Source organism: Primulina huaijiensis, chromosome 10 (assembly GCF_012295235.1).
Source record: "Primulina huaijiensis isolate GDHJ02 chromosome 10, ASM1229523v2, whole genome shotgun sequence".
NCBI lineage: Eukaryota > Viridiplantae > Streptophyta > Magnoliopsida > Lamiales > Gesneriaceae > Primulina > Primulina huaijiensis.
The window spans coordinates 8,969,072-8,982,759 of NC_133315.1; positions in this window are offsets into that span (position 1 = coordinate 8,969,072).

Here is a 13,688-nt window from a genome sequence, read left to right on the forward strand (position 1 = left end):
TTTTGAGATTTATGCGATATTGCTTGTGGTCAATTCACTATTTTGGGAGCACTATTTACTCGGTCGCCAGTGACCGATCAGTTCAGTTTGGTACCACCCGGTCGCCAGTGACCGGTCAGTTCAGTTCAGTTTGATACTCCCCCGGTAGCCAGTTACCGATCAGTTCAGTTCAGTGCAGGGGCCACATGCGTAGACCATAATCTCAACAGAAAATTATTACCAGTTATTTCAGTACAGGGCTCCAAGGAGCAACATTTTTACTACGATTTTAATTCAGTCATGCACGTATTATAATTGCTCAGTACAGGTTATTTTCAGTATGCCCCATGACATGATATTTTATCCCATGCAAAAATTTTACTAGTATTTACTCGTTACCTACGATATATGCATGCTGAGTCTTTAGGCTCACTAGACTTGATTGTTGTAGGTACTGATGAGGTCAGGGCCGAGGGCGGGGACCAGTGAGCCAGCTTGGGTCAGCGGTAGTGGCACCCGAGGACCTCAGTTCAGCATTTATTATTTTATTTCTCAAACAATTTTTATCAGTTGTGGGATATTCTTAAATTGTTATTTCGCATACAAATATTTTCTTCCGCTGCCATTTTGAATATAAAACTTTGTTTATCGGTTTATTTATGAATGAGGCATTTTGATTATTTAAAAAGAAAATTTTTAATTTTTCCGCAAATTTTCAAGCAAGGATTCATAGGCCTTCACATTTTGTATATTCTTTCTTTATTTCTTTTCATTTAGCTAATTTCTTTTTATTGTAGGTATAAAAATGAATTATTTGTTGTTATCAATTTACATCAAATGCTTGATATCATTGAAGTGGTTATCTTAATTTGTTGTTTAATTTTGATATAATAAATATTTAATCAATTATTATTGTTATATTATACATACGTATATACATATATATATATGTATGTATTATACATACATATATATATATATATATATATTTATATAATTATATCATATATTTCATTTAGACGATAGCGTGGCTCTGCCGGTTGTTCTAAATGAAATATTATGATATCTAACAATCTAACATTTACTTTATCGCAACAAACTTTTACTTTCCGCATCTAACATTTACTTTATTGCAACTAACTTATACTTTCCGCATCTAACTTATTAAATCATATATTTCATTTAGGCAATAGTGTGGCTCTGCCGGTTGTTCTAAATGAAATATAATGATTTAATTTAACATTTATTTTATGCAGTTATATATTTATATAGTTATATATATAATCATAGGTACCATATATAAAATATCGGTGAATTCGGTATTTTCTATAGTGGGAACTATATTATATTAGGTGTGTGTTTAAATATTTTTATTTTCTTGGAACCATTATTTATGGTTGTTTTCTTTGTTTTACTTTTAGTTAAACAATATTGCATAAACCAAGAATAAATCCTCGAGCCTTGACAAAATTTATAATTTGTAAACTTCATTATTGCATTTGGTAATCTATAAATTAATAAATTTAAACTTAAAATAACCTCTTTGTGGATCGATCTCGTACTTACGAAATATATTACTTGCAGACAACCTACACTTAGGTGAATTATAATTTATGTAGTAGCATGGATCCACCCGAGGGAACCGTTCCCATAGGGTGTAAATGGATTTACAAGAGGAAACTTGGGGCGGATGGGAAGGTATTGACCTTCAAGGCGCGGTTGGTGGCAAAAGGATATACTCCAAGACAAGGAGTTGACTTTGAGGAAACCTTTTCTCCAGTTGCAATGTTCAAGTCGATAAGGATATTGCTAGCCATAGCTGCATGGTATGACTATGAGATATGGCAGATGGATGTCAAGACATCCTTTCTTAATAGGGATATTAAGGAAGAGATTTACATGTCTCAACCTGAAGGGTTTACATCTGTCGGAAGTGAGAATATAGTATGCAAACTTCAGAGATCTATTTATGGTCTAAAGCAGGCATCTAGGAGTTGGAACCTCAGATTCGATAGTACAATCAAAGAGTTTGGTTTTACTAAGAATCCTGAGGAACCCTGTGTGTATAAGAAGGTCAGTGGGAGTGCTGTGACATTCCTTGTGCTTTATGTTGAAGACATTCTACTAATTGGGAATGATGTAGGAATGTTGCAATCAACTAAAATATGGTTAGCAAGTAAGTTCTCGATGCAGGACTTGGGTGAAGCATCTTTTGTATCGAGAATACAGATCTATAGAGATAGATCGAGAAGATTGCTTGGTCTCACCCAGTCCACATACATTGATACTATCGTGAAGCGGTTCTCGATGGATGAGTCCAAAAGAGGACATCTACCAATGCGTCATGGCGTGTGCCTATCCAAGTCTATGTCTCCCAAGACTGGTGCAGAGATAGCGGCGATGACAAGCATTCCTTATGCATCTACAATTGGTAGCATAATGTGTGGGATGATATCTACACGTTCTGACGTGGCTTTCGCACTAAGTGTAGTGAGTAGATATCAATCGAACCCTGGTCTTCCGCACTGGAAAGCTGTGAAACACATCCTCAAGTATTTGAGAAGGACCAATAAGTTGTTCATGGTCTATGGGGGTGGAGAACTGAAATTGGAAGGCTATACCGACTCTAGCTTCCAAAGCGATATCGATGACTCGAAGTCAACCTCTGGGTTTGTATTCATGCTCAATGGTGCTGCTGTCTCTTGGAAGAGTTCCAAGCAAGCCAGTACTGCGGATTCCACCACTGAGGCCGAATACATTGCTGCATCAGCTGCAGCAAAGGAGGTTGTTTGGATAAGGAATTTCGTCCAAGACTTGGGCGTCATTCCTAATGGAGTTGCTCCTGTCCCGGTGTTTTGTGACAACACGGGAACCATTGATCAAGCAAAGGAGTCAAGGTCTCATCAGAAGTCCAAACACGTATTGAGAAAGTACCACATCCTCTGAGAGATTATGGAAAGAGGAGAAGTGTCGATTGACAAAGTCGGCTCCCAGATAATATTGCTGATCCGCTAACTTAGCCTTTACCTGGACCATTATTCGAGAAGCAACGCGAATCGATGGGTTTGAAGCATATGGGTAGTTGGCTCTAGTGCAAGTGGGAGATTGTTATAGTAGGTGCACGTCGAGCCAAGTGTTGGCCGAGTGTTCACAATGAAACTCTATGTATAAACAGTCTTTATTTTAATAATATTTGAAATTATTGTTTTGGCACTTTTTTATCTGTATACCCTTGCTAGTTGCATAGATAAAATAGTTCAATGTGTTGAACGGCTTATAAAGGAGTTTATAAGCGTAAGGAAAAATAGAAGTATGACTTCTATGTAGGGAAATGTAACTTTTAATTTGTGGAAATGTTCCTAAATTAAAAGTTGGCCAAATAAATAATATATTTGAAAATTGTGATTTTCATAAGCATTATTGTGGACTAAATTAAATTAATTCAAGTGTTGAATTAATTAAACACTAGTGGGACTAGTAGAGTCCAAATAATTAAATTAATTCAAGTGTTGAATTATTTAAATAATATTGGGTCTTGTAGAGCCCAATAGGAAATAATTATTTAACTAGTGGGCTTAAGTAAAATCAAGTGAAGTTTAAATTGTCTCAAATGGGTTTGAGATATTTAAATAAAAGTCCATGGGCTTTGTAATTGTTACAAGCCCAAAGAATTTGCATGCTTGGGAGGTGAAAGGTTGGAGATAACTTTTCCAATAAACAAGGCATGGCATGCACATGCTACTTTTCACTTTTTCACACACCAAGAAAATTTCCTCATTCTCTCCACACTCCCCTATGGCCAAAATTTGAAGCCTCATTTCTCTCCAATTTGGCTTCTTAAATTGTTGAAGCTTCCCTACACTTCTCAAAGAAAAATCCTCTTATTTTTCTAGTGCAAATAAGAGGGGATCTAGCTTGTTGGTGGTAAGCTTAATTTTTGAGCAAGGAGTGCTCAAAGGAAGCTTGTAGATTGTGTCTACCATTCAAGAGCTTAGCTGTATATCAACTAAGTTGGTGCCATCATCAATCCATTGTGATTGATAGGTAATAATTTTAAACACACTATGAATGTCATTTTCGTGTTTTCGTATTTGCTACACATTATAGGCTTAAGGTGTTCGGTTTTTGATTGTTCTTGTTGAAACAAATTTTTGAAACTTCTGTTGCGCATACTGGCACCTTAATCGATCCTCTTTCATCTGAGACATGATTTCGTCCTCGAAATCACCGACAATCAAATCACACAAGATAAGAATTATAACAGAAGCTAAATAAGAACTCACATCATTGAAACAATTCTGGAAATTTCTGTCTCATGTATGATTCAGTCTCCCAGGTAGCTTCTTCAATGCCATGACGACTCCACTGTACTTTCACAAGCGGAATAGTCTTCATTCTAAGCTGCTTGTCTTTATGATCGGGAATCTGAAGTGGTTTTTCAACATAACTCAGAGTTTCATCGAGTTCGGCCTCATCAGGCTGAAGAACATGAGAAGCATCAGGAAGATATTTCCGTAGCATAGACACATGAAAGACGTCATGCATTCCAGATAGAGACGGAGGAAGAGCGAGTCAATATGCACGATTACCTATCTTCTCAAGAATTTCGTACGGACCGATATAACGTGGAGACAACTTTCCTCGTTTGCCAAATCTGACAACGCCTCTGAAAGGAGAAATCTTCAGAAATACTCTGTCTCCTTGCTCAAATTCTATAGGTCGACGTCAAACATTTGCATATTTGGCCTGTCTATCCTGAGCTGTCTTCGTTCTTTGCTGAATCAGCTTTACTTTTTCGGTCATATCTCGAATCATGTCAGGCCCAAATTCAGGTACCTCTGAGTTATCATCCCAGTAAAGAGGAGATCTGCACTTCTTGCCGTACAATGCTTCAAATGGTGCCATCTCTATACTCGTCTGATAGCTGTTGTTTATGAGAATTCACAAAGTGGTAAGAAATCTTGCCAAATAGTGCCAAAGTCTAGCACTACAGCTCTAAGCATATCCTCCAACGTTTGGTTAGTTCTTCCTGATTTTCCGTCTGTCTGAGGATGATATGCAGTAATCAGGTGTAATTTCGTACCTAGAGCTTATTGCAAACTGCGCCAAAAGTGCGAAGTAAATCGAGGGTCACAATCTGATTTGATGGACTTTGGCACGCCACGTAATCTAACCACTTCTCTGACATAAGTTTATGTCATCTAATCATTTCTGTACGTCATTCAGTATGGAATGAAACAAACTGATTTGGTTAATCTGTCAATAACGACCCAAATCGCATCACAACCTCGGGATGATCGGGGTAGCTTCGTAACAAAATCCATGGAAATGTGATCTCATTTCCATTCTGGAATAGATAAACTATGAAATAGACCTCCTGGTTTCTTCTTTTCGGCTTTCACCTGTTGGCAATTCAAACATCTGGACACAAAATCGGCGAAATCTGATTTCATCTATTTCCATCAAAATTGTTTCTTCAGATCATTATACATCTTTCTGCCACCAGGATGAATACTAAAATGACTACAGTGTGCCTCTGTCAAAATCTGCATGCATGTGGTTTACGTAGGTTTGGTTTTTCGGACGTTACAAATCTCATCCCCCCCCCCCCAAAATTATTTCGTCCTCGAAATTTTCCTTGTCTTGATAAATGAAAAGCTTAGGATCCCTCATCCACCTCAAACTTAACTCTCAAATCTCGAAAATTGTATTTCTAACCCAAAAATTCCCAATGTCGACTCCTAAATCCAGCTTAAGTAGTGCATGCACCCTATTCTCCTCTAAGTTCTTCATCATCCCTATCAATTCCCTTAACCAATTTTAACATCTCATGCAGCAGACAACTAACATTTATATCATGTATCATATAAGCATTTAAAAGATTTTTAACATATAAAATATAAAGTAGTAAAAACTCACATACTTTAGGCGTGACTTCTTGAGCTTCTCGGAATGACAATACACAACCCTTTGAGGATCCTTGGCTCTGATACTAAATGAAACGACCTCGACATTTTTTTTTTCTATTTATAAATCATAAACTCGAAAATATTAAATAAAATAACTTATCATACTATAAATCATAATAATTTAACATTTGAAATCTCGATAGTATAAAAATCCTGAATCGTCCGCTAACCGAAAATCCAATGTCGGCCTTGAAAAGATCAATTAACAATTAAATTTTAAAAAATTCTCTAGTAAATCATTAACATAAATCCTTTAAATTTTTTATCTAACAAGCTAGTGCGGAAAACGAAAGGGTCCCTCAGGAGTGTCTAGATGCACTCGATCCACTCAAGCGTCAGCGTCTCCCATAATAGCATCAAATCCTGCATCATACAAACCTAGTGATTCTAATAACTCAGAACGATCTAAATATGAGTAGCAAATAATACATATACAATCACAAGTATTTAAAAATCATAATTTTATTTAAAATAGCTTTAAAGTATAAATAAACCATTTAAAATCATTTTCATCATATATCGTAAAATCATTTTTAACGTAAAGCTTTCAATCCTTTATCATTTTGGTTGAAATTTGATCATTGAAAGTGACTATCTTTTATCCTTTGGTCGACTGATTAGTCTTCAGCTCCACATGGCCCTTGGGGGCGAGCACTAGGATCCGCCGTGAAAATACGATCGTCGGGGTCTCTCTGGAGCCTTGGCCCTCACGATATCCCCACGAAATCATAAGTCCACCGTTCTTTCTTAAAACAGATCCCCCACATATCATATATCATTTTTCACAGTCAATTCAAATCCCTCAAAATATTTTTCATTTTCTTTTAAAAGCATAAAATATCATAACTTTCCAAAAATAACATTCTAATAGTATAAATTGCACAACTTTACCATAAATCATAAAATATCATATTTTCATTTTAAACATCATAAAATATCATTTAATATCATTTAACATGCATAATGATCATTCGGGACGCTACCAAACTTTTACGCATTACTCAAGTGTAAAATGACTGTTTTGCCCTAGACGTAAAAATATCAGATTTTATATTTTTTTTTTACTTTTAATGACATGGGCTTATCTCAAATAATTATTTAAGCTTAATTATAATTTTTCATAATTTTATTCAGCTTAATTAGAAACTTTTTAATTAATTCTTTAATTAACTATTTGTGAGGCATTTAATTCCAGAATAAATTAAAAACTTAATATTTTCTTCCCAAACATTAAACAAAAACTTTTTATTACCTAAACTACCCTTGTGAGCCATGAACCACACCCGTGGACCCATGGTCCCAATTTTTGTTCATTTAAATTCGAAACATGACCCTCACTCGAACACACCCAGCCATATCCTTATTTACTCGAGCCACGTCCGAGCCACCTCGAGCCAAACCAAAGCCAACCCACCCAGACACCCTACTGACCAATCCTGACCCAAGGACCTAACCCTTAACTCACGCACACATTCCTGGACAGAAGGTGCAAAGCTGCGCACAAGGTGCTACTCCCGCCCAAGTCTCCTAGTGACCCTAGGGCTCTTCCACTCGAGCCACAACCGAGCCCACCTGTCCCTAACCAACCCTTGACCCAGCCCAGACCCCTGAACCTAGCGCCGCGAGCCAGCTGAAGCAAAGACTGCAGCCGTGCATGATTGCTCTCCAAGGTGCTATGAGTTTCCTACTTTAGCTAAGACTCTTTGCTCGAGCCACCCTCGAGTCCCCACCTTCCTGACCCTCTCTGGAACACCTTGAGCCACCTCCTAGACGGCCTAGCCCATCCCTTAAACCCTTCGAAGGCTGCTGCACTCGGTTGCGCCAATTACATGCTAACCGACTAGCCACTGGTCCTAGCCATGCTGGTACCCTACCAGACCCTTGACGGGTCCCTCACAAAGCCCTCAACAGCTCTGTTCGAGCCCATGCCCAGCCTAGCCCTCCCCTGACCATGACCCATAACATGCAAGGAAACCCTCCCCTCTTCTAGCCACCTTACACAGCCCTTGACCCTACGGTTCCACCCTCGTTTTCACTTCAAATAATTCATATTTCATTCATGTAACATCCTACGTTGGCAGCGTGTCCATTGGATTCAGAAAGTTTTTAAAACATGCGAAAAATCATCATATTTTTGAAAATAAACGTTCTACCGTAAAAATATTAAAAAACCAATTTTTTTCATGCATAAAATGCTCGAATACACGATCGTCGGCGAGGAAGGATGAACGAGCGACGAAGACTCCTAGCTTTTCTTCCCAAACTTTTTCTCAAAAATATGTGTGTGAGAGTGATGTGTGTTTTTGGCTGCTACAAGGTTGAATTCTAGTGTTTTGAAAGCCTAGGAGTCCTATTTATAAATTTAATTGCAAGCTAATGGGCTTTGGTTTTGGGCCTCCAAGTATAGGAGCAATTGAGCCTACTCAATTTGGTTAAATTGGGCCCTATAACTTTATTTAATTAAAACATAAAAGTTGATAAAATTAGTTTCTCAAAAATAATATTTCTGAACTTTTAAAAACTCCTTGTTTGCCCAAAATCGGCTTCTCTGTAAAAATGGAGCTCGACTAGTAAAATGATTCGAACTCTAACATTTTTAAAAAAATTAAATCATTTTTAATCATATTAGGAAGCCTTGCAATTATTTATTGAAATATAAATATTCTTGTCTTGGTCGTCCCCGGTCTCCTTTCCTTTGCCTATTATCGAATATTCGCGTAAAATCCTTCAATTTCATGAAATCAAGTCATATAATCCTTTAATCATGCATTCATAACTTTAATCATTTAATAAATATCATGCAAGCATTTAAAATTCATTAAATAAAACAATTAAGTAATTAAAATAATTTTGCATACGTAGGTTTAGTTTTTCGGAAGTTACACCAGAGGTGGGCTAGGAAGGTTGGTTGGAGCGTGGTCCGGGCCGGTTGGGCATGGCATAGAGGTTTGCTTCGAAAGTCGATTTTGGGTTTTTGACCAAAGGGTTGGCGCCCCGACACTGCCCATGTGGCGCCGCAGCGCTGGCGATTCGGCGCTTGTAGCGTTGCAGGGCTGGCACATGGCACCTAGGCTCTTAACCAGCATGGCACCTAGACGCTTAACCAGCGCCGCGGCGCTAAAATGCCAGCATCTAGGCTGTGAGGCCCGAGGCCGAAGAGGGCGGGGGTGATCGCCGGTGCCATCAGTTGCACGGACAATGAGCGGCTCCTGGCAGGCTTCTAGGTGGAGGGAACATGAATGAACCGATCCCACACGGGATTCAGAGGGATTCCGAGGCTGTTCATTGTAATGGACTGTACAGTTGAAGAGGGCTTAAAAGATTTGATTTGTGCTACTCATATCACGAAGGTGCATTTTCTTTTCGGTAGCTCATCACATAAGAACTCCAAAGTTAAGCGTGCTTGACTTGGGGCAATTTTGGGATGGGTGACCTCCTGGGAAGTTTCCCAGGGTGCGTGTGAGTGAGGACATAAGCATGCTGGAAAGACTCGTCTTGGTACAGTGAGGCCAGTCGTCGAATTTGGGGCGTTACTGTTGGTATCAGAGCCGACCTCTCTTAGTACGGTGTGGTTCGGGGACGAACCAAGCGGAAGCTGGTGGGGGCATGTGAGGCCCGTGGCTGAAGAGGGCGGGGGGTGATCGCCGGTGCCATAAGTTGCACGGACAATGAGCGGCTCCTGGCAGGCTTCTAGGTGGAGGGAACATGAATGAACCGATCCCACACGGGGATGAGAGGGATTCCGAGACTGTTCAATGTAATGGACTGTACAGTTGAAGAGGGCTTAAAAGATTTGATTTGTATTACTCATATCATGAGGGTGCATCTTTTTTTCGGTAGCTCATCACATAAGAACTCCCAAGTTAAACGTGCTTGACTTGGGGTAATTTTGGGATGGGTGACCTCCTGGGAAGTTTCCCAGGGTGCGTGTGAGTGAGGACATAAGCACGCTGGAAAGACTCGTCTTGGTACAGTGAGGACAGTCGTCGAATCTGAGGCGTTACTTAGGCGCTAGCACATTACATGTATTCTCGAGATTTTTGTGGATATTTCTCATTTGTAAGTTATACCTACATGTCTGTGGTTATAAATGGTTTAAATTGAGTCATACGGGGTTTGGTTAGGAGTCGTTGGATAATGGTTAAAATTTGATCAAGTCTCGGGTTCATTCGAGTTAAACGGGACACCGGTCTAAATCCGAAAACGAAATATATAGTTTAATGCAGGGGTTCGAGGTACGTCTAAGAAAATGATTAGAAGTATGCTTAAGGTATTTGATAAGTTTGAGCGGGTCGAGTTAGCAGTCCTGGCAGTACCCTGATAATGCATCTTTAAAATATATAGGTTAATTAAGAACATGAATTTTTATGAAAATGCTTTAAATACGTTGGATGCTTGTTTTTAAGAATATGTATATGCATGAATTTTACAAGTGATGAATACAATTACATGTTTTTTAAGGAGGTGAGTTGGTTGTGACTAATAGGAACACGAACACGAACACGTAAGGTCAAGGCTCAGTGGATGGGTAAAATTGTCGCTTATGTCCCCGCCGACGGGTACCGCGGTTATACGTAGATTGATCCATCGACTTAGAGCTGATACGAAAGTCACAACTAGTGATCAGTGATAAACATAAATAATTATATATTAATTAAATATTTTGTAATATAAATTTATAGTTTTGTTTTATTACATGTTAAAATATTATAAGTTTTATAATAAATTGTATAAACTATAAGTTGTTTTGTAATTATATGTTTTTACTATTTTTATAGGTTCGATAAAACAAAAATAACCTTGACTCTGCAAATGGGATTAAAATGATTCTTGGATATGTAGAAGTTGATTTTAATATCTACGATATTTGGGTCAAGCATGAGATAAAAATCTTCTCACAATTGGGGTCAAATTAAGCAACAAATAAAGTTATCAAAGGAGTGTCAGTTTTACCATGTTAGGGCATTTTGACCATATCTCTTAAATTACTTAGTCAAATGGTTAAAAAAAAAATAGTTCAAAAAACTCAATTATCTACATGTTTTGTTTTATGTGAAAAAGCAAAATCGGATCTGAAGAATTTCAAAAGTGATGTGTATAATGACATAATTCCTAGGAACACCAATGAAGACTTGTGTGTACAAAATAATATTTTATTTGTGATTGTCTTCCCAAATTTGGCTATAAACAGAGGTGAATTGTAATGTATTGAAATATCCATCAATCTATGAACAAACCTTTGAGTTCATAATATTTCTCTATTTGTTTTTCCTTTATTTCTTCATTTAAATTTAATTAGCATGTTAATTTCAAATTCAAAGTTTTATATTTTGAATAATGAGTAGCTAACTTCCCAAAGTCGATATGAAAAGGGTGAAACTCTTGGTACGATAATAAGGCTATTAAAAGATAATAATCTATGTTTTATATTATTTAATCATTATTTATTGTTTATGTTATATTTATTTCTTTAAGCATTATTCTACCCTACTTATAAGTGAGAGTTTTGATTTATTGTTGCTATATGTTACACTATATTATTGGAACCATTTAAATGTTTGTTTGCTTTTACCAACCATTTAATGTGGGAACCTTGATTTAGTATTTACAAATATATATATAGCACAATAAATAATTTACAACATTTATTAGTTTTTGTATATATTATATACTTATAAGATAATAATATATAACATAATATAAATATTGTTAGAATCCGTTGGGTGAGAAAATTGTAGAGTGTTTATTCAACCCCTCCTCACCCCTTCTAAACATCTTTTCTCACCGAACCGATGCTAACAACCATTTAATGTGGGAACCTTGATTTAGTATTTACAAATATATATATAGCACAATAATTACTTTACAACATTTATAAGTTTTTGTATATATTATATACTTATAAGATAATAATATATAACATAATATAAATATTGTTAGAATCGGTTGGGTGAGAAAATTGTAGAGTGTTTATTCAACCGCTCATCCCCCCTTCTAAACACCTTTATTCAACCCCTCCTCCCCCCTTCTAAACCCCTTCTAAATCTTGTTTCTGAATAATTCTTACCTACTAAATCTGATTACCATATCTTCCTTCAACAAAATTTCAATGTTCTCGAGAGAAGAGTTTGACGACTTGAAGATTAGAATGCAGGCTCATCTAGCTGCACAAGATGATGACATGTGGTACGTTATCACTGACGGACCCATGAAAATAATGAAAGCAAATACTGCAGTGGCATTAATTGATGGTACACTCCATCGTATTGAAAAGCCCAGAGAAGAATGGACTGCAGAAGATAAGAAGAAAGCCAACCTAGAAAATACGGCTAAATATATTCTGTATAAAACCTTGGATAAGGTGACATTCAGTAAGATCAAGCTCTGCGAGACAGCAAAAGAAATTTGAGAGAAATTAATCCAGCTGTGCGAGGGAAATGCACAGGCTAAAGAGAACAAACTCTCAGTTGATGTTCAGAAGTTTGATATCATCAAAATGAAGACTGCAGAGTCTATGAACGAATATGATGAGAGAATCAGCGGCATAATAAACGAATTGAATGCATTTGGAAAGGTGTATTCAAATAAATTAGTAGCATTGAAAGTAGTTTGAGGTCTTCCCAAGGAATGGGATGTTAAGACCATGGCCATGCAAGAGTCAAAGGACCTAAATAAGGTCGAACTTCATGATTTATTTGCTGATCTAAAAGCCTACGAGTTTGAGCTGAAAACAAAAGAAGGAGAACCTTCTACACCAGCAGCAACTACCGCTCTAAGTGCTCACAAACTAGAACCAACATGTTCAGTAGAGAAATCTGCTGTTCAGCTAAGTAATGAAGCAATGTCATTATTTGTAAGGAAATTTTGAAAATTCATGAGGAGAAATCAGGGTTCTTACCAATGAAACTATCAGAAGAGCAATTCCAAGGAAGAACCAAACTCTTGCTTCAACTGTGGGAAGCAAGGTCATTTTATTGCTGATTGTGCAAAACCAAAGAAGGACAACATACATTCAACTGATAAAGGAAAGAAATTAGTTGAGTACAAGAGAAGAGACAGGAATGATAAGAGATCACTCAAGAAGAAGCATGAAGTTCTGCTTGCTGAAGAGAGCAAATCTAAATGGGCGGAAACTGACAGTGAAAAGTCAGTTTCTGAAAGCTCAGTCAGTTCAAATGATGATGAAGAAGAAGTTAAATCCTTAATCTCAAATGAGGCAAAATTGGAGTCAACAAGCGAACAGGTATTTGACTTCAGCTCTACTGACTTTACACGTGAAAAACTCATAGAAACTTTGCATGACATGGTGAATGAGTATCACAAGCTAGCTCACTCCTTCGAAAAAGCAAAAACTGAGCAAACTAATCCCATAGACAATAAAACTGAAACTGAAGAGTTAGTTGAAATGTTGAGTCTAAAAAAGAGATTGCCAAACAAAAAGCTGAAATGAGCGAGAGCCAATCTTTGATTCGTCAGTTAAAAACTGGAATTTCAAAAAAAACTAATTTGATTCAAGCTTGAAATAAGTCATCAGTCACGCTGATTGAAATGCAGAGTCTACAAAAACCAGTTACTAATAGAACTGGTTTAGGCTTCAATTGCATTGAGGAAAACTCTATAAGTGATACCATGTCCAAGTTAATGAGCACAACGGTAAATTCATTAACTTAGTGAAATCAACAGTGGTACAAGAATTATTTGAACCAAGTATAACAAATGTCCAACCGATTGAACCTAATA